Raw genomic sequence first — 25,091 nt, forward strand, 5'->3', positions numbered from 1 at the left:
CGTGTGAAATCCATGTCTCCCCAGTTTGGAGACAAGGATGTTGCGTGGGATAGCGTCAAATGCTTTCCACAAGTCCAGGTAGATTACATCAGTTGCTTCTCCCTAATCCATCAATGCTGTAACCCCGTCATAGAAGGCCACCAATTTTCTCAGGTATGATTTGCCCTTAGTGAAGCCATGTTGGCTGTCACCACTCACCCTCTTACTTCCCATGTGCCTTAGCATAGTTTCCAGGAGGAAACTTGCTGGGCATGGTGGTGTCACTGTCCGTCCTGTAGTTTCCCAGGTCTTGCTTTTTTCCCTTTTTGAAAGTGGGAGTTACATTTCCCCTTTTCCAGTCGGTGGGAACTTCACCATACTGCCGTGACTTCTCAAATATGATGGATAGTGGCTTAGCTGCTTCGTCTGCCAGTTCCCTCAGGACTCAGCAGACCAACAGGAATTGCTGACATCTGAACACCTTTAAGTAAAATATCAAACCTCATGGCTTCGTTCACTAGGCTGCTGGAGTGCAGGTATGCTGGCAAGTTTGCTATATTGCTGTGAGCCTTTAATAGCTAACATACTCTGTATCACCAGTTCATTAACCAAAACCACAAAAAAAGCAAACAAAACCCGCAAACTCAGCCCTGTGAGTACCTGAAGTAACCAGCTGTTATAAACACCACATACTGCAATTTGAAAGCAACACATAAAGTTTTCTTCTTCTCCATCATTGTGAAAATGAGTTTTGATACCAGAGCCTTATGGATGCTTAGGCTAAAAGATTCAGATTGCAGTTCCTCATATTAGACATGTAAGTACATTTTGGGCTTGTATTTGAGTTAAGACTGCATTTTGGAAAAGAGCAATAACACATCTCTCCCTGGCTTCTGCAAATGAAGTCACTTGCTCAGGAATGTGAAATAGGTGTCCCATGTTAAGTAGCCGAGATGTTGGCTGTAGCTTTCAGATATATGAGATGTGGAATAATTTATACTCAAGGTTAGCTAGAGCTTCCCTGCACCCACTGTGGTGGCAGGACTTGTGAGGAGCAGCTGGTATGGTGTGCCGAGTGCTCATGCAGCACAAACGATGAGGTAGTCTTGTCTGTTCTGGACAAGCTGAGACACAGAAATACTTCTGGTCTGATTCATTAATACTGGCATGTTTGAGCTTCCACACCAAATAAGGCTGTGGTAGCAACAAAAGGTCAATTGTCTGTGACTTGTGCCATCCATGGTTGCTATTATTGCTTAGTTTGGTGATCAGGTGCTGTGATAGACCAGTTCACTTAATGCCTCAGACATGTGGCCTACAGCCCAGTGCAGAGAAAAATTAAGAAGGAAAAATATGGGTTTTTTTCTAAACAGTGCAATTAGGAGCACAGAATGACCGCTGCATCTCTGGCAAGCATTAAACAGTTCTGAGACCCTTTTCTGCCCCAGTTTGCTCTTCATGGGGTGAATTCATAACCAGCTAAAATGTCAATGTTGTAAAAGGTTAACACCATTTAAAGAAGCAAGAAGCAAGGCATTTGTAGGTTATTAAAATGTTAGTTAGAATCTGGGTTTCTGAAACCTCTAGCGTAACTGTTTTCAGTTGTCCTCCTTCCAGTGAAGTCAATGAGAGCTTTGCCACTGCCCTCGGTAAGGTTAGGTCGTTCTGCAGCAGTGAGGAACGGGAAGCGCAGCGATTTACTGAGCCAGCCAGCTCTGCTCCAACCACCAAAAATTCCCTTTCCTCTAGCTGCCTGATCCTTTCTTTCATTGCTGTTCTAGCAGAGATTAAAAGCAGTAGTGTAGCAGTGATATTGAAGGCTTGCTCAAATTCACATCTGTCTGCTGATGTATCAAAGCTCTGTGCCCTGGTATCTGCAACTTTTCCCAAAATTATAAAGTACACACATACAGAGAGGTTTCCCTCTGTCTCTCCCCAGTGCCTTCTGGGCTTTGTTTATCTGTGTGTGAAGTGGGGGATTTTATGTGGCCTCCTTGTGGGTAGCCTGGTGAAAGAAGTGGCTTTTGCATCCTGCGATGGAGGCTGTTGGGAAGGCAGCTGAAATGTTTGAGCTTTTATTTGATGTTTTGTGCTCCGGTGAGCCTAAATCTGCTCTGTCTTTCCTCCAGTTCCATCCATTGCAGTTTATTTGCAGTCGTCCACCTACAAAATATTAGCCTGTGACGGTTTACACGAGCTGAAGCATTGCTCCTGTCTGTAATTTTGCCTTCATTAATTGCTTTTCAAACCAATTGAGGACCAAAAAATAGAAGTGAATGTTCTAAGAGGACATTCTTTGTCCGTGAAACAAGGGGCTGCCCATCTGTCCCTCTCATCGTGTCTGCAGTGTTGCCTGTCCTCCTGAGTGCCACTGCCTGTTCTTGCTCTGCAGTGGTTTCTTTCTCTGTGGCTCTGTGCTGGACTGGGAGGCTGCAATAGGAAACTTAGAATTTAAACTTTAAATCACATTCCTACAAGGTGATGATATGGAAATGTGGAAAGTGAACTAATTATATTTATTTGGTGCTTGTTATTTTTTGACTATGGCCTTTCTATGTTTTGTTTTGGTTTGCTTTTGTTTTTTTTTTACAATGAAATCCAATTCCAGTTTTTCCAAATACTTGAATCTCTAGTCACACTTTCTATGAAGCAGAATATGACCCAAATTGACTGCAAAGGCTATTCTTGCACAAGTTGCAAGGAAACCACATGTGGTCACAAACCTGATCTTACTTGAGAACATTTGAGATGTCACTTTACCCCACACCATCCTGAGCTGTCAGATTTACATTAAAGCTGATAAGAGAAATTTTCTTCACTGGACTTCCTGCTTTGAAAGGAGCTGTATATTTTGCTGACATGGTTTGATTTTGCTGAAATTGTGACAGAAGTTGGACCATTCCCAGGGTCCCTGGTGTGGAGCCAGCCAGCTGTGTGGGCCACTGTGGGGCTGGCGATGTCCTCTTGGGAGAGTACGTGGTGCCAGGGCAGCCGGGCATGCAAACCGCCACAGGGCTGAGGATCCTGGCATCACAGGATCTGTGGCTCAGGAGCAGGCTGCCAAGATGCTAAGGCCCCATTTTTCTTTTGGAAGAAAACCAGGCTTTTAAATACTAAAATCCTGGGTTAGGCAAGAGCATTTCTCTTCCCAGCTCTAGTTATTCCTGACCCAGAAGGAAGATGACCATCCCCAAACCCCTTCTCTCAACAGTTAACTATTCCTTGGATGTTTCCCATTTAAGTATTTGTTTAATGTGCTCCTTAAATCCCAACAGAATGAGATACAGCCCAGACAGTGCGAGGGAAGTCCGTTTAGTCTGAAACGAACTGTATGAAAACTTCCTTGGTTATTCCATGAAAAAGTTCTGCAAAAGCTACCATGACTGCTTTTTAATTCTTAGGATCTGCTATGGTGATAAAACTGTTCCTGTTTATGAAGCTGGGTGAAATACATAATATAAACACGCACTTTATGTGTGGAGGCTTATCTGGTACAACTGAAGGATGAGGGCTTTGGGCTGGCATCATTTCCCATTACAGAACTGTTTAATACCAGTCCAAGAGGAGACATAACCACAATCAGCAGCAGGTAACAATACAGCAACACTCATTAAAACAGGGTGAAAATTATATATTGATTAGAAGTTTTGTCATGTCCAAGAATGTGATGGATGGTTGATTTGTAGGCAGGGAAAGGTTATTTGCTGTCATTTATTTATTTATTTCAACCATTAAAACACACTCCACTTGCAAGACCTGGAGAATATGTGCAGTAATTAATAAGCTGACAAAGAAAAGAGGGGATGTTGTGTATGTCCTGTACCAAAACACTGCTGAGCCCTGGTGAGTTAATTCATAGAACAGCTGTGAGACGTGGGGGATTATTAGCATCTCTGTTTTACAGATGGCACTGAAGCATGTAGAGGTGGATGAAAAGCTATGATTTGACAGTGGTGGGCGAACAGAAATAGACCCGATTTTCTCATGCTTAACTGTAGGACCTTCTTTCTCCCACCACAGCCTCTTGTAATAAAAATTAGAGCCTGGCTTTGACATGGTCCAAGTTTTACTTGAGCATTTTGTCTGATACTCTCTGAGTTAGTAGTAAAGGAGGACAGGGAAAGGATTTCACAGAGCTGGAGCCTCAGAGGGATTGCTGGCCTATTAATGGGTTGGATTACAACCAAGAAACCAGTGAGAAGCTGGTCAGCCTGGCTCCCTTAAGCTTTCTCCTGCTGTTGCCCCAAGCAAGCAGAAAGCTGCTGGCTGTGTTAGTGAAATAACCCCACTGTCACCCGCTCAGTAACCTCGGACAGGCTCCGGGAGAGTAACGGTCAAAAAGTTGTCTGCATTTGATGAAAGTGAGAACTGAAGGGAATGTGTCTGCCTATTTTGGCAGCCTTACATGCACGTTTCCTACAGAAAGATGATTTCTCACGTGTGATATGTTGGTGCAGGTCATAACAGCCTGAGCCTGCTTTGTTGGATTTCAAAGAAAACAGCAGAAACACTACAGCAGTAATAGCTACCCTTATGAGCATCTGCCAGGCAGTCAAAAAAAACAGGTTTTCAGCACCAAGCCTTCACACTGCTCCAGTAATATAAGCGCACTGCCCAGAGTCCTCCGTGAGCTTACTTGCCTCTTTTTTCCTCTAAAAGGTGGCAGAACTCCTTGAGACCCTCACTGATGGTGAAGTCGTTACCCTTGTAGTTTGATGACAAGCAGAGCTACTTGCTTGATTTCTTTATGGCAAGTAGTTTGAGACCTCAGTCAGATCTGGCTGTATTAGTCATTCAGGTGGGATGTAACCATCTACACCAGCAAGTGTTGAGCTCAATAAACGCATGAGATGGGACAGATGAAGGTGAACGGTTTAGATGAATGACAACTTGTAAATAACAGTAATTTAAGAGTCTCATAATCTCTGGGAATGCATGGTTTGCTCCATGAGCTGATGTGACTGCCTGGCATCACTATGATAAGCTATGCTCTGTGGTTGTGGTTTTTTTTTGTTGTTGTTGTTGTTTTTTTGTTTTTTTTAAAAAACAAAACAAACAAACCAAAACAAACCAACAAACTCTTTGGGTGGTGTCTGTGTTTCCTGACTGCTGGCATTAGCAACACACAGCTCTGAACAGTCATAAAAATCTAAATAAAGTTATAAATAGAAGGCAGTGATCTCCAGAGAGCTACATGCTAATCTTAAGAAACAACGACTTAACTTTTAGGGAATAACATGTTGGATGTCCCTCTAAACTTGTCTGACTGGAGTGTTTGGCACGTATGAGTGAAGTTCTGATAATCTGCTTAAAGCTGTTGTCTTCACCCATCCATCAATGATGAGACCGCTGGGATTCCCCTCTCTTTTCTTTCCTTTTCTTTGTTGTCTTGCAGTGAGTTTCTCTGTATCCTGGGCCCATCTGTCCTTTCTGCCACTGACAGTTTTGGAGGGTGGTTTTCAACAGCTGAAGATCATCTTCATGTCTAAAGACCTGGTGGATTAAGAGCTTTTCAAAACCTTTTAAAAGATCTGAAATTCTCCAAGTTCTAATTTCAGACTTTTCTTTTAGGCAATCAGTGATGGATGACATTTCATGTTTGTCATTGTGCCAGTGCATGATTCTAAAAACAAGGTGAGGGAGGTACCCACTCTGCTGTTTTTCTATGAGTATGATATACTTGATGCCCAGTTTGTCAGCTCCCAGCTTCAACTTTTTAATTTGGAGTTAGTCAAAGTACAGTTTATTCAACACTCTCATTAGGTATTTACATTTATAACTTCTGATTTAAACAGATGCAGCTTGCAAAGAGCCTCAGAGATCTTCAAAGAGTATTTACCAAAGGTCCAAGAGAACAAAGTTCTTCTAATTGTATCCTAAACTCATTAGGGATGTTATGCTGCTGGTTTCATGCTAAAAATATTTGTATTCAGCAAAAGAGACACTTCCAATTTGTACATCTATCGATTCTTACAGAACACAGTTGTTTTCTCAGGATAATTCTTACCTGCACACTAATAAAAAAAATAAAGAAATAAGCAAACAGGACTTGTAAAATGGACATAGAAATAGAATTTCTCTAAAACTACAGAGAATGCAAAGCCAGCTTGTGTGTGGTCTAGATGGTAATACTGGGTGGTGTAGAGGACTAAATGGTAGTGTGTCAGTTCCTCTGAAATGTCACAAAACAAAGCTACTCTTCTGATGGCAATTTTGGAGAGACTGTGTTGCCCAGAGTGTAAGTTTTATAGCACTTCTTTAGTGGTTCTTTTTGTCTGTGACACAGTTTTTAGGAAGCTGTAGCTAAAAGTAAGATATAAAGACTGGAAGTGAAACTGTAATGTTCTGGTCTAATTTTAGGTAAGGGAACACGTTTTGGTGACTTTAGAAGATGGAGGTTTCTTGCTGAGTAAACTCAGGCTCTGTAGCAGCACATTGAATTCTGTTACAGCACTGCTCATCTACAGTGAGTCCGTTTTTATCAGTTAAGGTGCTGAATGATATTAGAGCCAAAATTACTGCTCTGGGGATTAAGATGACAGTGCAAAGCTGAAAGGAGTATTTGCCTGGTGTACTTCCGATGAGTATGTGTATCTAAGTAGGGAAAGACAGCTTTCTGTCATTACAGAATTCATGTAAAACAGTTTAGTCTCATTGCGGCATTGCTACAAGAAGTACAAATGCAATTTTGAATGCACTCCTTAGTTTGTGCTGTTGAAAAGTATGAAGGTCAAGATAACCAAAGGACATCATGAGATGATACAGGAAAGATACAGTAAGAGAATATAATTGAAAGCAAGTACCCGATTACTTGTTCCTGTCCGCTTCGTAAGTGGTCAGAGAGGGATGGAGTAATGTCGTTAATGCACAGTCACTATAGTGGTGACCAAGATCCTTCCATACCATGCACTTCATGTTGAATGAGGCACACAAGTTAAAAACTAAAACAAAACAACAGAAGACCCCACCGACTTTAGAGCTGGTTAAAGCAGATTCATTTGTATGAAGTGTTTGGGAATTACAAGTTTTAGCAACAGAAAGTCCTTGCTGTGCTGACTTTTCTTTCTTTTGGTGATACAAGTGAAAATAGAAATGTTATGTAGCACACAAGAAGGACATGACAGAATCCTCTGATTTACAAATGTAGAGCAGCTTATCAGGTTTTGCGTCTTCTGAGCTGAGTAGGAAGGTCTTTGTCATGTCCCAGTGAACCATGTTGTGCTTACCCAGTAATGATTTAAACCAGACAGTGAATACTATGAGGAATTATCTTGAACATGAGAATTTTTCGTCCTTTTACTGGGAAAGCTCAGCAAGCTTTTATTAATTTTCTGGTGACATTTGAAGGCAGCCATCAGGGTGATATCTGCCCTGGGAAAGCAGCAAGGGAAGTTTCAGGAGGAAGCATGCATCTCAGGGAAAGCAGAACAGCATCTGAAGTGCATTGCTTGATGATGCCTTTGGCATATGGCATACTTGACAGGTCCCAATAGACGTCTTCTGAAAATTGGTCCTTTCAGTAGTTATTTTGTGTAAAGGTATAAACAAGGTTTGCTTGTCAGGATTTTACATGTGTTTCTCATAAACTCTGTGTCCAGCTATCTAAGGAACAGTTTACAACTTAGCAATATGTGAGAATGGAAAATATTATTTTTGTTCTAAGTATTATTGGCGAGGTGACTGAAGCTTCTCATAAAGCATCCAGTGCTTCTGAGGTGCCTGTGTCCCTCAGGAGCCTCCATGCTTGGAAATGGATGTAACTGATGGCTTAGGACTGACTGCATCACACACTCAATAGGAATTTGAAATTTCCATAGGAATTGAAATGCTGTATGTCATTCAAGCTAAACATATTTTGGCCTTTTGAAAGTTTTCAGTGTACACAGGCCGGGTCTGATCCTGCTCTCATTAAGGCTAATGGGAGCTTTGCCATCAATTTAATGGAGTAGGAAAGAATCTGTCACAAGCTGTGCCTATCCAGGCCATGGATTATTTTGTAAAAGTCAAGGCCTTTGCTTTAGTTGCTCTTTTTCTCATTGCTAGGTTTTTCACTATTTATATTCCACGTGTACCTAGAGACCCCGCCTGAGCTTCACTATGCTGTACACTGTACAAACAGGTACTTGGAAGGGAATCCTGCCCCAAAGAGCTTGTAATGTAAATAGGAAGATAAGGGAAGGCTGGCAGGTGAAGGAAAAGGGGTTTGCGGAAGGGACACATCTTGCTTGGAGTGGCAGTCAAGGATGAAGACTGCAGCTAAGTGTCTTTGGTCTAGGTTCTAGTGCTTCCAAGCACACTACTCTGTTCTATGCTGGACTAATTTTGGATCTATTCTGATGGAACTGAGGGAGTTTTCAAACTGATGTCAGCTTGAGCACTTTGCTGTCTGAAAGTGGCAGGAGAAGGGACAGATGCTTGTCTAATGGGGAATTACAGTGCCTGTTATCGTGGGAAATAGAAGCAACTTATGCCATTTCTCTTTGGCTTATCTGGTTCTGTGAGTAACCGTTTGACTTCTCAGGGAAGCTGTCCTGATGCTGAATTGTTCAGCATTCTGTGTGGTAGAGTGCCAATAAGACAAACACAAGTAAGCTGAAGTTTTTCCTGTTGGCTTCTCAGAAATGCCAAAGATCCTTGTTAAAACAGGAGGAAAGAAAGGCTCCTGGAAACAAAAGGCACCATTATCATTAGTCTTAGATGTTTGCAAGGCAGATGGTTTTTGGGTTTCTTTCTTCATTAGCTTGTGTTGGAGAGGAGGAAATAGATATTTTCATTTGGTTCATTATTAGTGAAAGTTCCCTACCTTCATCAACTCCTCTGAAGTTTGTTTCATTTCTGTACTTGTATTTATTTCTCTATTGCTTTGCATATTCACAACTCCTTCAGGAAAGGGAGTTTCTTTTCTGTTGTTTCACGGCGGCAGGTTTTTCCGTGAACCCGCCTTCACCTGCTGGGGGAATGAATTGGCAAAGCTTAACAAGTCCTGGGTTTGTCTCAACTAATTCATCTAGTCTCTTTAGGGCAACATCCCAATATCCCAGCCTTTTTCTGACTATAGGGCAAAAATTTTATCACAGGAGAACACTAATTTCAACTGTGAGCAAAGACTGCATTGCCCATACAAGTATATTTATTTTAACTATGTTGGCACCAGACTTTGTGCCAGGGTGAAAGGTTAAGTAATGGTTGGAAAACTCACTTCCAAAGTTGATGTTGGGGGAAAATTTTCTGCTAAATTTTGAGTGAAATTAATTCAGTCTTGCAATAAGAAAGATTACAAACCAATCTGCTTGCTCCCTGTAGCAAAAGTCGCCAACGTGTACAACATGACAAGTTGGTTATTGCTGTTAGGAGCTTTCTTCTGTATATGATACTGTATATGAGAAATGGAATGCTATGGTGTATTTAAAGGCTATGCTGTAAAATGCATATGCACGGGGGGTAAAATTAAGGTTGCCCGGGCAACCTTAATTCTGGCATTTCCTGATTTTTGAATGCTATTTTGTGCAACCTTCTCACTGCCTCTGAGTGGTGCTTGCACTGTGTTCTATTTATATGCACATGGTATAAACCGAAATAAAGGTTTCGTAATGTTAGTGTTGGATTTCAGCTAGTTATTTGTTCTTCATGCTGGAGTTGTTTTGTGTTTTGGGTTTGTTTGTGAACATTTTAAACAGTTAATATTCAAAGAAAAATGTTGCCGCTTTTGTTCTTCCTGTACTGAAGACAGCTCTTTTCATTTGAACCTGTTTGTGCAGGGGTAAATCAGGAAAGAATTTGGCTCAAGTGATTTCTATTTCCTTTGGTATTTTTCTCCCTTGTTTTACAGTAGTTCTGTATGCAGTTTTTCAATGAGCAATATGCTTCTCCTACAGTTTCACTTTACTAGAGAGATCAGGATGGAAAACATAACATCCAATCAAAGTGATGTAATCTCCAAGGGAAAAAGTTTCTTTAGCCTGCTATAAGTAGAAATTACGTTTCTTTTTAGCAGGTCTCCTGGATCAAGCTGTTTAGGGCTTCTTAGAATGGAGTGAGTGCATCCAAATGGATTTTCTCCAAAGTAAAATGTTCTCTTTTTTTGGCTGTGCTTTTAATAGGAAAAGTTATTTTAACCCTCATCAATTTCTAATAGGTCAGAACAGTGAAGTTGACACTGAATCATCTGAAAATGTAGCTGATAGGTAATATTAAAATGGGACCGAGGAAACAAGGACTGCAGTGTAACCCATGATGTATGGGGAACTCGTGGAAGCAAAGATAAATGAAATGATTTTTATTGGAGGTTAGAGCAGGAAGGAAGCAGGTGGGTAGAACTAACACTAAATCAGGTAGTTCTAAATATGGTCCAGGTTATTTTTAATATTATGGCACTGTTTCTTGTAATGTTGGGGCAAGAGGCCCAATGATGGAACAGTCAAACATATGTTTTTTACAGCCATGACTGATAGTAAAATCAGACTTGCAAGATAACTAAGGGAAGAACCAGGTCGGTGATTAATTCATCTTGACTACCAAGATCAGTAAATCTCATTTCCCTGATGAATATGAGAGATGAGGGCAGGTAAATACCTTCCTAAAGGTGTGGAGGGGTGCAGTGCTGGAGCAGCATCTCCATCCATGAGTTCATGGCTTTCAGCAGCCTGGTGTCCAACCCACTAGACATGATCTCTTTCTAAAAATGTTTGCTTGTACTGTGATTTAAAATTAGCATTCCACCCCTGCACATCATATGATTTTCTAGCAGGGGTAGAGTGAATATGAAGTGTTCAGGACACTCCCAGTATCAGCTGTTTTCATCTAAGTATGACTAAGGAGGGGTTCGATATCCTTCAGACCTGCTTTCTGGGCTGGAACGTGCTGTTCCTTTCTCCCGTCCTGAGCTTCACAACATACTTTGGGCCAAAATGTCTGCTGAAGTAAACAGCCAGAGAACCATTTGAGTTTATACAATCCCAGACAGGTCTTCCTCCCAATGGGGGCTGGGAGAGGGTGGGGAGTATTGTACTGTAACTTCCCCGCATCCAAACACTGCAAGCACATGGAGTTTGGAGTTAAGGAAACAGTTAGAATAAATCACTATGCTATTATAAGAAATGCACAATTAAATCAATCAATCTACTTTATACTAATGCCCTGCAATAATGCTAAATATGTGATTAAGGCATTTTAGTGGTTGTGGTCCTAGAATAGATGCAACTGATTATAAGGCACATTTGAGTTAATTCTTCTTTTCCTTGTGGTATCTTGTAAGGCAGATGTTTCCTGCAAGACAGAAGAGTTGAATCCTTGATTTAATTTGCAAAATGAAATTCAGCCTAAGTATTGATTTGCTCAGAGTATTGTCATAGTAAGATCATGCAGTGACTTACAGCATTTTGTGCCAGCTTCTTTCTCAATCAAGATCACTGGGAACTTTGTCACCAACTTCCTTGGGAGCAGCTCAGTTCATGTGTACTTGTAATGCTAGTGCTCCCAGTTACCAGGGCCTGAGGACAAACTGGTCTTGGAGGTGACAGTTCATAGCTTAGAAAGCCAGTGGGGAGAGACAGGGATTTTTTGATGGGAGGTGTTCAGTCACTTCCTGGACCAGTTGCAGCCTCAGTGACATGTGGTTGTCACTGCTGAGCTCCAGTATACATCACAGCTCTTATGGCCAAAGGCCCTTGCACAGATGCACCTCTACCAGCACAGCTGCACTCATCCTGCACTGGAAAAGACTAGAATAAATCTGACAAGCTATTTTAGCTATTTTTTTTTTTAACTTACAAATGCTGTGCCCACAGCCCCATCAGCACAGTTGTCCTGGTTTAATTGCATTGACACAAAACTTGCATTGGCGCAGCTCTCTGAGCTGGAATGAAGACCTTGGCCCATCTTTGAAGAGCATGGTGTGCAGGTGAAAATACGTGGGCATTTGACACCACCTTTGTGCTACTTTTAGCCTTCATTTCCTGTTTCCTTTTCTCCAGACCATGCCATCCACAGCGATTAAAATACAATTCTTTGTAAAGAAATGACATACACCGGTCTTGGTCTGGAGATCTGCCCCCTGCACACAGTGAAAGTCGGGTCTTGGAGTTTGTTACTCTGCTTTATAGACCCACCTCTGACCAAAAAACCTGAAACTTTTCCTAGTTTATACACTATCAGAGCTACTGTTACCTGCATTTATCTTGCAAAGCCACCTGTAGAAACTCATTATCTTCAAATTTACAAACTCATTGTGTTCAAATTACGCTCCCAGTGATATGTGTACAACCTCAAAGAAGGAAATAGGGTTGGCCAGATGACACAGGAGACATAATTCATGAGTAATTGGTTTACGCAGCACTGGACCTGAAAGGATTTGTGTTATTACTGGTGATGCATGAGCCAGGAAAAAGTTGAACTTGGCTTCCAGCTGAAGATGAAGTTTGCAGCAGTGTTGTTTTGCTTTTAATCTCGATGTCTTGCCGTAGTGGTTCTTAGTAGCTGTACAAGCCATGTAAACCTGTTGGACAGAGTCACCGTGTGGGGCTGAACACCACCACACAGGAAGATGGCAACCCTGAACACGAGGAAAGCTCTTCCTGAAGAACAGCAGTCCTCTGATGAGGAAAACAAAACTCTTTTTTTATTTTTTTTTTATTTTTTTATTTTTTCCCCCACCATGAAAATATGTGATGGAATCTGAAAGCCAGGAATACTTTCCATCTCCTAAATCACAACTTTCAGATCAACATCAGGGTATATCATTGTTTGAAAATTAATGGCTTCAAGCTGAGTTTTGTCACAACATCCACAAGTTCTCCTTTATAGTCCAGCAAAAGCACAACCAGCACTGTTTAAGTTGCTGTTTTAGTCAACTCTTCTGGCTTGTTTACTTCAGCATTGTTTGGCTACTAAATGTAACTGTAGGGCCTAAATTTTCACTGTTAACACTCAGGTTTACTCTGTTAGAATTCATTTGAAGCCAGTGGTGCTACATTGTCATAAGAATGAAGTAAAAAAGAAATCTCTGGCTTCAATCTAAAGAGTTACCGGGTGCTAACAGTTACGAGGAGAAAGGGCCAATATTTTCAAAGCAGCATCCTAAAAAACTGAGACATTTAAACCCATATATGGCCATGTTGTTAACACATGCCTGCTTTCAGACATACTGGATCTCTGCAGCCCTTGTTGACATAAATGGAGATGTTTGTTGCTTATGCTTATGTAAGGCTGTGGGTCTGCTTTACACATGTGCATGCCCAGCACTGGAGCACCCAGGAGTCTGAGCCGCAGTCTGAGCTCCCAGCTGTCTGGGCTGGGTGGGTTTGCCACTCTCTCTTCCTTTTCGATGGGCTTTCTGTACCAGCCCTCCAAATTCATGAGCAGATAAACCAGCTTGGAAGCACAGAAAACCAGACAAGGCTTTCTTCAAATCTCATCAGTACTTTTCCTTACCATCTAGTTTCTAGCTTCCAGACCGTAAGATCAGGGCCAAAGCAGGCTATTGCTGAACAAGATGAGATGGACCCTTTTCTAAAATAAGCTGCTTCTGTTGCCTCTTCAGTGCTCTCAGCCTCAGGAGCAGCAGACAAGGACCATTATTCAGACATGGCTTGGCATGGAGCTGCAGTCACTAAGCTTCCAGGCTGACTACAAGTTGGTTCAGTTGAGCAATTTTATACAAGGCCACTACAATTCTTTTTTTTTTTTCTTTTTCTGCTTGTAAGAGAATAAAGAATTCAGATTCTTTGAGCTTGAGTGGAAGGAAAATGATACTTTTCTACAGGATTTCCCAAACTGCCATGTAATTCAAATAAATAAGTCTGGATTTGACCAAATTCCCGTAAGAGGCTTGGTGATATCTGAGCCATTGTTTTAACTTAATGCTGTCTGATGGGTTGATTATACCTAATGCCACAATGCTCGGAGGTTTGTTTTGTTTGTTACATTGTGGATAAAGAAGTTCCATCTGAAGACGAGGTCCTTTTTATCTCTTTTAGAAATGAACAAGTCCCGTAATTGTTCATTTAACGAGTAACAGTTTGTGGCATGTGTCACTGTACGGGCTTTTCAGGTGCTTTCCAAATTTGCATTTCTGATGAAGGATCTGTATGATTTTGGTATGTGCATAAGGCATGATGATCTTTTGGATTTTTCAATTCTTTATTGCAGTCCCTCCCTCTCTCAGTGGGAGTCAAATTCCTCACTTCCACTGCTGCAAATTTATTGTAAATCTATACAGTATAAACACATCCTTGCTTCCTTGTAAAGGATGAGGGTCACTGGCATAATGTTCCTTGTCTGTTCTTGGCTAGTGGCATGATTTGCTGAATGATTACCTGTAGCTGCCAGATCCGAATTATATATATTCTTACCCCTTGTGAGGGTAAAACCATGGGAAAGTATCAATCAAAATGTTGACTCTGAAACTATTGTTAGTAAACTGAACTTGTCAAAGGGCATCCTGACCCAATGGCAGGCTTGCCCTTGGGATGCTGGTGGGAAGGAGAGTTTTGCATCATGAGGGCTCTGGCAATCACAGGGTGCTTAATTATAACATCATCTGGCCAGGAAAGAGTGAAACATGTGAAACTGAAAATGAAAGAGAGTCTGGAGAAAGAGGCAATATTGATTCCCTCTCCTGACAGCGGTATCTTATCTGGTATTTCACTGATATTTTGCAGTGATTAAATAGAGAGGATCTGTAAACCTGTGATTTAAGGTTTTTGTGTTTTGAGGTTTTTTAATTATTTTTAAAAAAGGTTGTTGGGGATTTGGAAGAAAGCCTTTATGATCTCTTTAGAAGGGGAAGACTTGGTACTACACCAGCTCACGAGAGACTGGCCTCATGGCATCTCTTTTCCTGCAGAAATAACTGTTAGTTATGTCAGCTGTAGTTTGAACTAACCAAACAAGTATTGCACACTGGGGAACTGCTCTTTCCAGCCTCATTTCTTTCTGTCATTTGTATGAATAATGCCATGTCATGTGTTAGCATAATATACTCCCCATGTTCTTGCTGTATTCTGAAGCATCAACTTTATCTTGCTTTCCCCTCTCTTTGATGGTTTCAGTGCTGTTACATTCCTGGTGTTTCATATCGTTCCCATATGAGCTAATGACAGCAAGCAAAGTTATAATTCTGATCATTTTATTTATTTATTTATTTACCCTTTGGTGACACCAAAAGCCTCCAGGAGGGTCTAAGGTCTTTCCCAGGTTCTGTAGAGATGCCTGCTGCCTAGCATCCAGATTTGAAAATGTGTTTAAGCACCTAACTTTTATTTTACGCTCCTAGATCCCTACTGAAATGAGTATGAATTTAGGGTCTAGACTAATCGGAATATTTAGACTTTTATTTTCCATTTATTTCAGTAGCTAGAGTCTTTATATGTAAGGACTAAGTCAGACAGTAAACGTGAAGTAGGTTACAGAGTGCGTGCTTTAGCCTTTTAAGTTTGCTGGTAACAGTCCATAAGTAAACTCTTAATGAGTCACATGTCAAAATGCCTTTTGAAATCTGTGTTTTGCTGCATTAACTGCTGCAGCTGAGGCACATGACCCTCTCGATGTGGCCTGGCAGCAGAGGGGACAGCACACCGAGTCCCGCTCGTGTTGATTAGGCATGCCCAGAAGTGATATGTCTTTCCTTGCCAAAATTATAACCCCTGCACCTGGCCACTAGTGCTGTTATAACTCCAACAGACACATATGGAGCTAGTTTTCCAATTGGCAACAAAAGCTTATTTTTATTTGATGGCACTTCAGTCCTAAGTGGGGAATATACTACTATTAATAACTTACTGAAAATATTTTGTAGCAAATTTATCACTAATGCAAAATGTATTTTTCTTTTTTTGGAATACCTTCTCTGATTGCTTGTTGAATACTGATAGGTACGGCTGCAGTGGCCTATGTAGAAACTTGGATTTGTGGTAACAAGGTCTTTGCTGATTTCGAAGCATTTACATTGGAAACTTGGCGGTTTCATTTTGTCGTTGTTAGTAATGTAAATCTGAACCGTAACGTCGAGCTATTTGCCAAATGTTTCTCATAGGTACTATTAACCAATAGCTAAATTTGGCAGAGAGGGGGTCCCATCCCAAACCCACAGACAGCAATGAGGTAGAGGTCATGTTGTCATGAACAGTTGTGTTGCCGGTGTTACGGTGTATATGAACAGCTACATTCAGGGTCCTGTTACATTTAGCAGTTGTTCATTCATGCCTGGGATAAGAGGTGTAACCCTCACCTACCAGGAAGGTGTTCATGTTTTAATATACAAGGCATACAAATTGCGGTGAAAAGAGATGGCATTCTGAAACCCTAAAAGCTGGCAGGTGACACTCCTGCTGTCTCTCTCTCTCTGAAGCATTTTGTTTAAGACTAAGGGTGACCATGGCAGGATCAAGAAATTTTGGTCACTAGCTAACCTTCGAGGGGGGGAAATAGCCCTTGAAGAACAAAGTGCTTATTTAGTCACCGTGCTGTGTATCTGCACGCTGCTTCTCAGCAGGTTTTTATTTAGGAAGGGAACATATGGTATCCCTCTGCCCCTGCCTGAATCTATACTTGTAAATTCGTCTTGCCACAGTCTGAGTTGCTTGAGTTGCTGCCCCAGTATCTGCGACACCAGGGGCAGGACAGTGTAGCATGTCGTGCAGGTGGGTGACCATGCCCCATCAGCAGCGCCTGCCTTTGGCTGGTCTTCATGAAGGCCCTGTGACCCACATTACATGGCACAGATCCTCGCTGGGATTTGCAAGGCACTGGTTATCCATGTCCCTTGGTTTTCAGTAAGATCTCAATGCTTTGCCTTCCTCTGGCTCTCTTGGAAATTTCAGCCTGACTGCTTCCTAAGCTGGGTAGGGGAGCTGGCTCTGCACGCAGAACTGATGTTTCATATCGACAAGGAGGGCTGAGGTGCAAACTAAGTTAAAAAACCTTAGCAAATCTCCACTGATGTTTTTTAGTCCTAGCAAACGCTTAAAATGTCTCAGGCTGCTGGAGGAAGGCACCGAGATGGAGCTAGTGTATGGCCTTACACCTTTGAAAGGAAATAATAAGTAACTATGCTCAATGAAATAGGCTGATACCCAAATGCAGCTGGTTCGGTGGTTGAGAAGTGCTGTTGAGTTACATACTGAATCCCTTCTGTCCTCTGAGCTGCAAATTCATTAGCGTTAACTCTCAGTTAGGCTCCTGTGCCATCAGGGGCCTTTCAAAGCTTAGTGCTAGTTTTGATGCCATCATAGCAGGGCAGTGGTACCCACCCCAGCAGCTGGGCATCTGGGGCAGCCTTTTCAAACAGCCCCAACACATGCAGCTCATTCGTGCTGGCAGGAGGAAAAAGCTTGTAAGGTAATGGGTCACTCCTGCAAGCACCAAGTTTAGAGGGTCCCTGTGTCATTACAGATAGGTTTGTTCATAGGCAAAAGAGGTCGTTGTGGAGACCTCCCCTTTCCACAGATGTTACTTTTTCATTAATATCAAAGAGACTATTTGTGCTTCTCAACCCGAACATGGGGCCAAAGCGATAACTACTCTTACTCTTACAAAATTCTTCAACCAGAAAGAGGAAATGTCCAGCTTTGAAAAAACATTGGCATTCCCTTTATAAGAAGAAAGATTTTGTGTTGAAGGAGAAATGAAAAACATTCCCAGACCTGGGTAAGGCTCTTACATAAGCCGTCCTTTCTTTTCAGATGCCCAGCAGTAAATGATGCAAATGAAAAAGATACAGTGTGGGGAGTACTATTTCAGTGTAATCTTCCACCTCACAAATGATGCCTGAGTGATTTTATTATAAGAACAACATGGTTTGGGGCACAGTGTCAGAAAGTCAGCTCTTGCCTGGAGCACACATTTGAATGTCAGTAACCCCTCTGTTGCCAATTGTCCAGAGAAATCCCGTTTCCTTATCTTTTAAAACTTTTTCTGGCTCTTTCTGTGCTAAATTCTACCACTGCATTTGAAACACAGACCCACGCACTGAAAAGTGAGGTGCCCTCATGTGGGCTGGTTTTTCAGTGGCATCACTAAACGGGCTGTAACTTAGGTGGATTGCTTCTTGTTAGTGTAAGTTAATACTAGGTGTCGGTGTTTATAGTGTGACTAGGTCTTACCAGGTTGTGACTGAAAAGCTTTGCCACTGTCCCTTGCATCAGGAGGGGCCTGCAGGTGCTCTTTGGGAGGGTGCTGTGTTAGGGAGAAGTGTGCAAGGTGGGCTGCAACAGCAGTGTGTGGCACTGCAGGCGTGGGGACCTGTAGAGGTACTGCATGAGCGACACTGGGTTTCAGCCTTCCCCCAGGAAGGGATCTTCAGAGAAGTGTGTGCTGTGGTGGTACTGCAGGAGCAGTTTGCCCATGTCAGCAGTAAAATACAACCCCCGAGACCATGGTAGGGGGATGAATGTACATCAGTGAGATTTACCTTATGTAGGCATATATTAGACAAACTGTCATTGCTCTGTAGTTTGTGCTGTCCTTCAGGGGCTATACCAAGGCCTGCTTGTTTTGGAAGAAGGACTTTCCATCTTGACCTGTGTGCGCCAGCTATATTGAGGGATATAATTAATTTTTGGTATGTGGTTAGTCCATACCTTACCTTCAGGGCAGCATTACAGCCTCCCAACACAGCGTGCCAGATGCGTAACTCGTAGGAATAACCTTCCTTGGGCAAGGTGGGGCCAGTTCACCTCCCGCGGTTTTGGTTGCCCCGTACTGCTTCCTGCTGGGACGCTGAGATGCTGAAGTCTCTTGTTCACTGCTTCTCTTCTTATTTCAGAGGTTAAGCTCTCTGGAGTGGATGTTGTCATTACTGTGCATACGCTGGCCAGCTCAGTTTTGGTTGACAGTTTTAGCTGCTGGCGTTAACACAAGGAAAAGGCAAAGAGCTGCTGCTGGGAGGAACCCAGCCTGTGCCACTGACCCAGAGCAGCAGGGATGGGGGAGCTGCTCTCCCGTCCTCTGTACAGATCCTGTGGACACTCAGAGGGGAGCAGCTTTCCTCCCCCAATGCCAAAGAGCTGGCCTTTGTTTTCTGGAAATCAGATAAACCCGGGGGTGGCTGGGATGAGGGAAGCAGCAGCAGGAGATGCGGAGGGGCGGGCAAGGTTTGGCTGGTGTATGGGGAGGGCCAGGAGGGCTCGCAATGCCTTCGGTGGCACGTGGGGAAGGTGGCAGTGGGGCGACTGCTGCAAACTGGAGGGCTTTGGGTGCTGGAGAGCGGATGGGTGAAATGATGATTCAGTGACTGGTTTCTGATATTCGGGCCTGCTCACCTAGCTACTCTAGCTAATAAAAAAAATGATGTTTTCTCACCTGTAATTTTTAACTAAAGTATATTTCCTCCAAAAACATGCTTCCTTTCCCTTTCCACTCTCCCCCTCTGTTCCATGTTCAGTCCCAGGCAGCAACTGATTCCCAGAGCCATGGAGATGAAGCTCTCAGCACTTGCCAGCTTCTGCGCTGTTGGACCTCATGCTGAACGCTTTGCTCTTGGCTGGCTGTGTAGGGTGCAGCACGTTTAACAAGTCTGAGGGCATCTTGCACGACAGGGAAATAGTAAAGCAAAGGAAAGAGTTTTTCTGCCCAGTACATAATTAAACTAGAAAATTTATTGTCACAGGAGGCTGTTGGTATCGAAATTATAAACGGATTCAGAAAGGGATTAAATGAATTCATGAAAGAGAAGTCCAGTAAAAAAGCTTACAAAACAGTTAAATTAGAATTTGTTCCAGAGAAAACTTGTAAACTACTTTTTGCTGGAAAAGCGTCCTGGAGAAGTATCACTTGTCAGGTATCTGGGTCTTATATCTCTTGCGTGAGGTTCCTCTAGGTCCATCAGTTCTTCCTTGGGTTGGGTTTAGGGCTGAACAGGTGTAGCACTTCAGCACTGATGTTGTCCAGTATGATGCCTCTTTCTTGGTAACTTAAAATTATTTATTTTTCTGTGTGAAGTATGAGGATAAAAAGAAAAGACTTAATAAGATAAATAAAGGTGGGACATGTGCATGTATATTCTCTCTGGTCTCAAGAGACCATCACAGCGAGGACTCTCCCGAGAAACAGAAGCAGGTTCTTGGGACTTGTGGGCACACAAGTCTTGTGGATGCTCTGTTCATGCTCACAGCTCTTCGTGTGTCGTGTGCAAACTGAGCTTTAAAGAGAGCATAGGAGCATTTTGTTTCTACCCTAACTCACTGTACAGGTATTATTTGCAAATTATTTTAAGCAGCAACACATCTGAGAAAATCTGCAAGTTTTTTTTTAGTAACCTGTAAACAAAATTAGAGGCTTAATTAGGTAAGTGAATTAGTTACTCTGGTATTTTTGTTCACCTCTGCTTTTAGACCAGATAGTATCAGTTCTGTAGTTGATATTGCTTGTGTACCTACTTAATTATCATTGTGCCTTATCGGATTCTAAATATGTCACCTGTAGTAATGCGTAAAGGTGTCAGTGTGTTTTGTTTTTTTATCAAGCATGGGACAATACTGCTGTATAAACATCTTGCAATCTTGATTTCCTTTACAACTTCTTTAAGCACTTAACAACTGCAAAACCCCAACTTCAAACACTTCCTACAACTACTTAGGGATTAACTTGAATTAAGATAATTCGAGTGTTGGCATATAACTATGAGTCGGGCTTTAAAAAAAAAATCTTTGCAAAATGAAAGGATTCAATTTTTTTTTCCTAATAAAAACAAACAGCTGTGTCTCCCATATGGTATTCCCTTGTAAAATATTTACATTTGAAAGGCGCCCAGACTCCTTGCAGTAGAATACAATTTAAACAATGAGCAGAAGAGAAAAAAACCCTATTGTTGTCAGCTCGGATCACAAAGGTTTTTAGCTGCACCTACCTCCTTCCAAACTCAGCATTAGGCTATCATCTGGGTGTTGGAGGATTTTCCTTGTTGAGTAACTCAGTGTTTCCCTTTCTGAAGAAATAATAATTTTCATCAAGGCTCAACCTGGTGCAAATCAGAGTGTGTGAGAGAAGGAGGATATTATGAGGAAACTGGGGGAAAAAACACGGTGAAAGAATGGAATGAACTATTAGTACATGAAGTTTTGTAATGGTTCACTACTCTGAACTGCAGAAAAATTGGCTGTAGGAAAGTCTCCCTGGAAGCACCATTGCTCCTTGGTTAGTGGAAGCAGTTTCCTTGGCTGCGTGGCTGCCAGAGTCTGTCTTTTTCAGCCTACTGCAAGGATAAATGTTAACTTTCCAGCTGGAATTGCTCTGTTTGCTTTCACAGTGAAAACAGAACTAACAATTCTGGTAATGTTATTAAAAAATATTTGTCATGTCAAAAAGTCTTGCTGCCTGTAATTACGTTTAAACATCCCAAACTGAATAGCAACATTCAAACTCAGCTAGAGTATTTGATTAGGCTCGGTTAATAGTTACTAATGGGTGTGCAGCTTTTATGTATGACTCGAGGGAGAGAATGGGGGAATTAATGGCAAGCTTATTTGGAAAGCTGTGAATGACTGAAGAGCTACGAGGTCTTGAACCTCATCCTGTCCTGTGCATGGGGGGTGGGAAGGCCTGTTTCATAAAGCAAAGGGTCTGATTTCACCAGGTGAAGGCAAGATCTTAATAGAAAACAAAACACTTTTTATGTCTGATGAATGCAAGGGTGATGGGAGTTTTTTTGGTTTTGTTTTTTTTTTTTTTCTTTTAAAAAAAGTTTCTGTTCTGTCTCAAGACCGCAGCAGTCTCTTTGCTGGCAGAGTTTGCTGTTGACGTTATGCTCTGCAGAGCAAGGGGGACCTCAGCCTGTAGTGTTTCAGCAACAAACTACGATTACAGGCTCTTTCATGGAGCAGGACACATCATCTCCTGAGTCTGCCAGATACCAACAGTAGTTTAATAAGGTTTTGTCTCCTGGGGAGTTGTATTACTAGTAACACCACCAGTACTACTAAAGCAGTACATCACTCCCTAATGTAACCACAGCATGGATAGCTGAAGGTGCTTTTCACAGGAAAGACTGTTTCCCAGGGCAAGATCTGCCTGCATGGACAGAGATGAGCACTGCCATCATCCAGGGATGCCCACAGCAGGGCATACACTGGGATGGTGTATTTATAACTGTATTGGTATAATTGGTATAAAATCACATCCCTGGCCGGCAGTCAGGTGTAGAGGAAAATGGGGTACAGACCTGGCTTTGGTAATTAGAGAAATCTGTGCAGCTCTAATTTTATGTCACTCCTGTTTACCATGGCCCTTTGCCTCCCCTGCCGTCTGTGAAGGTGTAGAAGTGTATTATGAAGGAAGCTGTTTTACCCTATGCAATGCCATTGTGACACCCCAAAGAATTAGTTTCCAGCACGGTTTCATCCTTTCCCCTGATTTTCCTGTTCTTCCCATTCTGAGTGAGCACTTTTCCAGTTGTAGTAAAAGAGTTATTTTGAATTATTTATCAGCTCCATCCAGTGCATGTTGCTCCTCAGGAATAAATGCGAACTCCTGATAGAAATACAGTTTTATGCATTTTGGCAATAAGCCACAAGATGGTCCAAAAAAAGCTGCATCTTTTTATTATATGCAATGTTTGGACTTTGGGAATAGTTTATATTCAGAAATAATATCTTGCCAGTGCCTTGAGAAAAGCCATGAGACTAAAGAATGTTTGTTTTTGTTGCTTAAAAAAGATTGTAAGGATAATGTTTATGACACATCTGATGTTTGAGATAAACTTGTTATTGGGGTGTGAAGCAGCATACTGGTTTGTTGCTGTTGTGAATGGAGGAATTAAAAATTCTGGGTTTACAAAAGCGCTTTTTCTTAATTGCAAAAGAGAATATTTTCTTAATTGCAAAAGAGAAAAGAAGTCGGAATACATGAGCAGGTAATCTGCATGCTAAACCGATGGTGTCTAAGTAAATCCAGATGATGGATTTCTGACATGAGTGCTAGAAACTAGTGACCATTTTAAAAGAATCTCAGGAAAGGCACAGCTATTTTATACTGGAAGGGAAAGCACCTGGCACATTTACATGTATTTCAGAGACGTACATCACCCATCTATGTTTTTGGACAAGTCTGGAGGAGATGGCAGGAAGATAATAACAAGTTCAAAGGGTGCTGCTTACAGCAAAAAAACCCAAAGCAACGTTTTTAACCCCTTGCTGGCTGCTGCTTTTCTGTTTCGCCATGTGTTGCCCTGGAACAGCTGTCGGCAGCTCCGAGCGCACCACGCTCAGTGCACACAAAAGCTCAGTGACACAGAGGTTATGACCTAATGTTAATAGTGCTGCCATTTATTGTGTGGCTGCCATGGGACTTCCCCTGCTTTGTCTAGGGTCCTGCCTAACCTAATATTCTTTTTAAAAGGCTTCCTTGCACAAGGAAGAGTTATGAAATCAAACTTTCTCTTTTATTGTAGCAGCTTGTGTTTACTCTTGATGTGCTTGCTCAGAAAAGCTATTTTTGTCACCACTGAGGAAAGAGAGTAGGTTCCTGTGCATGCCGTTTAATCAGAGTTTCAAATGGTTGTTTTCTAGGGGACTAAGAAAAAAAAAATCAGGTCAGTAGTCAAGGGATTTTTTTATGTTGATGGTGACAGTTTTTATTCTGCAGGAGTTACAATCTAGATAAGAGAGGCAAAAATACTTGGGGACAGATATCTGGCTTTGTAGAGTAAAAATGTTAAGTGTTGCTGCAAGGCTGAATGTAAGTCTTTTTCACTCGAGTGCTTTGCTGTATTCAGTCATACAGTGGTGTAATTTTTGACCATAGATTTTTGCTTTCAAATTTGCCTGCTAGGATCAGTGTGTCTAGTCTATGCACATCTATTTTAAAACTAGCTGTAGTTTGTTACTTCATACCAACCAGATGATGGGAAGCATGTATTTATTACGTACTTGGGGGTGTCTATTATATTCGTGCAACAATAATGTGAATAAATACAGCAGATCAGCTATGATTAATGATGATAATACTAATTTAAAAAAGCAGTCCTTAGATATCTAGAAGATACCTATTTTCTATCTAGACAAATAGAAGATCTATCTTATCTGCAATAGAAGATAAGTCTAATTCCAAAAGGGCAGCAAGGATGAAGCATTGTCCTCCAGTTCCAAAAGCACACTAGAAACATATGTTCACATTTGTCTGTGGTTATTAACGTATAGCTAACCTGTAGTACATATTTGGGCAGTCCTTTTTGGTACTGTGAAGGGCAATAGTGTGTGCACACACTGGCCAATTCATTATAATTAGTTTTGCAAACTGGGAAATCTAGAAGAGCAAAGGTTGATTAAGCACAGGATAATTGGAGCTGCAGAATTCAGTAAAATACTATTAGGTTTTTACTGTGCCCAAGGGATACCTAGGGGAAAAGCAAATTATAGATACATCATGGTAGAGACAGTGGGATACAGCGCTGTCCAGAATTATTCCCGATGTGTTTATTCCAGTGTGTAGTTAAACTTGCTCTTCAGTTAGATGTAATTAGAAATTCAAGTGCCAGAATGAGTAACGTATTTCAGGTGCTTGTATCTGTTGTCTTTAGCTGGTGCCTAAAACTGAGATGCCTGAAGTAACTACGTCCTTGTTAAAATCTTTGTCAGGTTTTCATTCAGAAAATGATAAATGGATGGGCAGGAACAGGAAACGTTTAAATCCTATAAACATAAAAGCCTCATGTGGCAGCAGAAACAGAATAGCGGCTTTTTGCCAAATGCCTGGGACAGACACAGGGCCCTGAGCACCCCCACATACTTGTGATGCCGGCACTCAGCCACATGGTGAAACTCTAGCTTGCCAACTTTGTTTCATTACTTGGAGAATCTGTTTCAAATTTACTTATAAAAAAAATCCCCCAACCTATTAAATGTGGCTCATTACCAAGTTTAAAGGATATCTGTAATGGATATTTGTCAAACTTGCAGGTAATAGAGGCTACCCTTTAAGGACTTACCTAAAATGACCCTTTCCGTGTTTAAACCATTTGCTACCACCACTGCAAAATGAATTATAAGGATATTGTAAAGGAAACATATTGATTAAAAGACTTCTGGGATCCTTTAGCAGTGGTTCAGGTTTGTCACAATGATGCTGTCAGGTGCCTGATGTTTCACAACTGGATGTTTTGTAGGGGGACACTCATTGTATGT

General features: G+C 41.7%; 1 protein-coding gene and 1 long non-coding RNA gene across 18 annotated transcripts in view; one reads left to right on the top strand and one right to left on the bottom strand.

Moving 5' to 3' along the window:
* The window catches only part of KALRN (kalirin RhoGEF kinase), a 546,232-nt gene that overhangs the window by 49,394 nt on the left and 471,747 nt on the right, over positions 1–25,091 (top strand). The window lies entirely within an intron of this gene.
* Positions 1–25,091, bottom strand: part of LOC308068714 — a 292,607-nt gene that overhangs the window by 21,874 nt on the left and 245,642 nt on the right. The window lies entirely within an intron of this gene.

Source organism: Falco punctatus (assembly GCF_963210335.1).
Source record: "Falco punctatus genome assembly, chromosome: 8".
Classification (NCBI taxonomy): Eukaryota; Metazoa; Chordata; class Aves; order Falconiformes; family Falconidae; genus Falco; species Falco punctatus.